The sequence below is a fragment of the Grammomys surdaster genome, unplaced genomic scaffold, assembly GCF_004785775.1.
Source record: "Grammomys surdaster isolate TR1022 unplaced genomic scaffold, NIH_TR_1.0 325, whole genome shotgun sequence".
NCBI classification, from domain to species: domain Eukaryota; kingdom Metazoa; phylum Chordata; class Mammalia; order Rodentia; family Muridae; genus Grammomys; species Grammomys surdaster.
The window spans coordinates 830247-834751 of record NW_021604744.1 but is presented as its reverse complement, the minus strand read 5'-3'; the positions used below and the strand labels follow the sequence as shown (position 1 = coordinate 834751).

Here is a 4505-nt window from a genome sequence, read left to right as displayed (position 1 = left end):
GATCTCTCACCCCTTCCCTATCCCTTGCTGAAAGATTAGACATATTTCTAAAGCTAGCCAATATCTATTCCCTTATTTAGCCTCTTTCTTATGTCTGACTCATTCCTGAGGCTAATAACCAATGTCCAACTATCAATATACAAAAGTCCAGCAATCAAGATGTATTATTTGGCAACACTGACTGACACATCCAATCAGAATTTACCAACTCATCCTAAGAAAGACTTCCCCTTTTTCTCAAAACAAACAAACAAACAAACAAAAAACCAACCAACAAACAAAATAAACCACTCCTGCAGAAAGAAACACTAGCTGCTGCTGTTGCCTAACTTAGAGACAATTCACCCCCCTTGTCTCCTCCCAGGCAATAAAATCTCCTTTGTGCTGAGAATTTGCTGTCTGGGTATGTTCTGTAAAAACTCTGAGTGGTAAGAACCAGCCTCAGCTTGGAGAGGACATCCTAAGAAAGGGGTGGTTGAAAGTGGCGGAAAAAACAACTCAAAGTCAATGATGGGGTGCAAGCTGACAGCTCTGTAGTCTGCTCCTGGTGGCTCTCAAGACAGATCTCTGCTCAAGATAGATCTCTAAGTAGCTTTTTGGTTTTCTGACCAAAGTTAGAAAACTTGCAAGAAAAATTCTAAAAGAGCTGTGTCAGCTGTCTTAGTACTTTTTTAAAATTTTCCAACCAAAGTCAGAAAACCTGCCAGACAAATTCCAAAAAAGAACTACAATTGTCTCTAGAAAGTTCATCTTTTGCATACCAAAGCCCAGTCTTTTATTTACATTAATTAAGTCACTTACCCTAGGTTCTCTTTTGATTATCCCATGAATCGGCATTTTATGCCTTAGTCCTTTGATTCTTAGAAAGAGACAGTAAGTACTTTTATTTTTTAAACATAGCAAATGAACTCAGAGGTCTGTCTGTCTTTATTAGCACAAACAATAAACTTAGCTGGATGGGATCTTGCCCTGAGATCACCATTCCCTAAATCTCTTTAACTCCTTCCTTATATCTTTCTGACTAGCTGGTTAATTAGTGTAGCTGTCTCTGTTCTTTCAAGTTAATGATGGCCCTCATACAATTCACATTGCATCCTTTGCATAGTTGAGCGATCCTGCAATAAAGAGCTCTTACAGAGATTTGGGTATTCTTGAACTCATGTTTTCAGAGTTCTTTCCCACAGTCTTAAGGGTTGTCCTGAAGGTCTCAGCATCAAAGAGATACGTTCTGGTTTCCTGGGATCATGTTCTTTCTATTTATCATGGAATCATTAACTTTGGCAGGGAGAACATTTCCCAAAGGAGGAACATGACATAAAATACATACATTATTATACAAACAAGCCTTAACACGTAGAAGATAGGTCAATGAAAAAAATAAATACCTATATTGTTTTGTTTGTTGTTTTTGGAGACAGGCTTCTCTGTGTAGCCTTAGCTGTTCAGGAACCTCGATTAGTTAACCAGCTGGTCAACTCACAGATCCTCCTAAAGGCATATTTCACCATGCTCAACTACTCTAGAGGCAGAGGCAGATAAATTTCTTAGTTAAAGACAAGCCTGGTTTACAGAGCAAGTTCTAGGACAGCCAAAACCATGTCTTTAAAAAAAGAATAAGAAACTGAAAAAAAGGAGAAAAAAGAAGAAAAGAAAAGAAAAAGAAAAGAAAATGTAGGTCAAAGCAAATGTCTGAAACACAGCTTGTGTTCTACATGAAGGCTACCTCTGCTTCTCTTGACCCTGGAGCTCTTCTTGGTTCTGGGGCAGGCTAGAACTTCTTTGCAGTATACCAGAATTGCCCAGAGAGCCACTTGTATCATTTTCTGCTTTTAGATAATCTCTCCAGAAATATGAGGGTGTTCTCTAAACAAACATGTGCCTGGGTGTTATTTAATTAACCATGGAACATTTTGAAATTCAAGTTTACATATGTTTCAAGTAACATATTTTAAATAAAATTATCTGCAACCAGAAAAGAAAGCTCATTCAGTCAGTGTTCACTTCACTACTACTGTCTGTCTAGCAACACCTTTGTGCCAAGCCCTACAGTAGAACAGAAGCTGCAGCCTTCCCTCAAGGAGGGCAGCTCCTTAAAACTTCTTCAAGAAAGTTTGAGGAATTTTTGTGACAGTATCCTCCTAAAGTAAAATAATAATAAGAAGAGGCATGGGAACACCTTTTCCATCACATAAAATATACATCATATGTAGATTTTGCTGCTTATTTGGCACACTTAAAAATGTTTCTTGGATGAATGCCTGTCATTCAATCAGAAATTCTACATCTTCTCTGCAATGGTTTGCAGTGCAGAAAACCCACATGCCCTTGAGCATCCTCTGTTCTATTGGAAGACCAGACAGGCTGAAACAAACCAGAAAGCTCTAGGTCCTGTGTCAGCAAACATTTTCTGTACAGAGCTTTACTTTCCAACTTTAATATCATGCTTTTTGGCCCATACGGTGTCTCTTGCATTGCACCTACTTAGCATTGCTATTTTCATATGAAAACAGCCATGAGTAATATGTGAACAAATAAATTGTCCTAGTTCAAAGAGCCAACCTTTTAATTAACAACAACACAGTGGATGTAGGCATCTTTTTTTTTCCTTACTACAGGATGCACGTCCTTCCAGAAAGTATGAAGCCATATTCCCAAGCAAACACATCAAACATGACTGTCCTAGCTAGTTTTATGTCAACATGACAAGCTAGAGAAGGGTCCAGGCCGTTGTGAAAGTGCCATCTCTGGGCTGGTGGTCCTGAGTTCTACAAATGCAGGCATGAGCAAGCCAGTAGGCATTTCTGAGGTTTCTGTATCAGCTCTTGTCTACAAGTTACTACCCTGTATGAGTTTCTGTCCTGACTTCCTTCAATGGTAAATTGTAATGTGGAAGTATAAGTCTTTCCTCCCCTTGCTCTTGGTCATGGTGTTTCATCACAGCCATGGTAACCCTAACTAGGACAATGAGTCACTGCATTCCTATGCTAGGATTTCCATAAACCACACACTGATTTTCAAAATAAAAATAACTGTTAAAACGGAAGAGTTCCTTGCAAATGAGGAAAAAAAGCAAGCCCAGATTCAGGAACATGCAGTCTGATGGCCTGAGAACATCCTTATGGAGGAAGCCACACACAACCATGAATGACAGGACAGGATGAATCACTGCAATAGGAATTTTGATTTGACTTGAAACTCAAGTGAAGACCCTATAAAAAGGGACAAATTTAGTGTAGGGAGAAATGAGGCAGGAAGAAGTTGGAATCTGAAAGGCCAGAGAGAGCTAGATTAGTAGTGTAGGCATTGCTTGAGAAAAGCAAAACTCCAATCAAGGCTGAGGCTTAATCCACAGGGTAATCAAAAGACCCTGATGAATTACAGATGAGAAGCTAAATGTAAGAGAAAGTTTAGAAGCTGATAAGCATGTCCAGTCTGCTTATTCTGCCCACATTAGGCCAGACTGTATTGGGTGACATAATCCCAACCAGTCAATTCACTTATAGTGTAGAAATGAACCAAATGCTACCATCTCTTGATGAGCAACCCGGTAACTGATGTCATAATTCTTAATCTGGTGCACACATGTAGCAGATGGCTTCTCTAGTATTCCCAGGTATTGTCTGCTAAAGAGTAATACTCAGAGTCTCTACTTTTGTATATTTATTGATTCTTTTTAAATTTTAAATCATGAACCCCAAACCCACTCATCTCTCCATCTCCTCATACTCTCCCTCCATCCTTTCCACTTCCCTACCAACAGAGAGAAAAAAAAAACTCCTTGTGGAAGCTATAGTGTGTTATAGTGTGTCCCACAGTAAACCTTTTTTCTACACTTCTTTGCTTGCAATTATTCATTATCATTTGCTTGCCCATGAGTTGTTGGTCTGGTACAAGGCCTCTGGCTTCTACTACTCCATCAGTATTGGAACTCCCCTTGGATATCCTGCTGTTGATCTGTGTCATTAAGATCTAGGTTTGGATCTGTAGGACTGGCCTCTTCATGTACTCCAGCAGTTCATCAATGGGGTAGATGTTGAGGTAGGCCAACTTAAGGCCCTGAATCTGGTATCTAAACTGGTCAGCCCACTGGCTCTTTGCTCTCCCATCCCAAGGGAGGCAGCTCACTGGCAAACCCTGAAACCAGGGCCAGCTCTACCTTGCTGCCCAGGCAAAGTACAGGGCTTGTACTTTCCCAAGTGTTGCAGCCAGTGAGGGACACGGCCAGTTCTCCCACTCTCATGACCCAGGAGCCAGCTTTCGCACCTGCCACAGATGGAAAGGGATGAGGAGAAGAGGATGGTGTCTCTCCCATGCTACCCTCCCAACAGATGAGGCAGGGTCAGCTCTCCCACACTCACTCCCTTGGGGCTAGCTCACCAGCAAACCCCACATCCAGTGCCATATCTACTGTGTTGCCCAGGTGAGGTGCAGGGCCTGTTCTCCTGAGTGCTGCAGCAGGTGAGAACAGGACCAGACATCCTGTTCTCATAACTCCACTGGGGCCA

General features: G+C 41.2%; 2 non-coding genes across 2 annotated transcripts; both read right to left on the bottom strand.

Annotated features, from left to right (window-relative positions):
- Positions 1-595: 595 nt before the first annotated feature.
- On the bottom strand, positions 596-657 carry LOC114630071. The gene has a single exon (XR_003712769.1). It is a non-coding gene; the product is annotated as a U7 small nuclear RNA (small nuclear RNA).
- Positions 658-672: 15 nt separating this feature from the next.
- On the bottom strand, positions 673-734 carry LOC114630059. Its single transcript, XR_003712759.1, has one exon. It is a non-coding gene; the product is annotated as a U7 small nuclear RNA (small nuclear RNA).
- Positions 735-4505: the final 3771 nt, after the last annotated feature.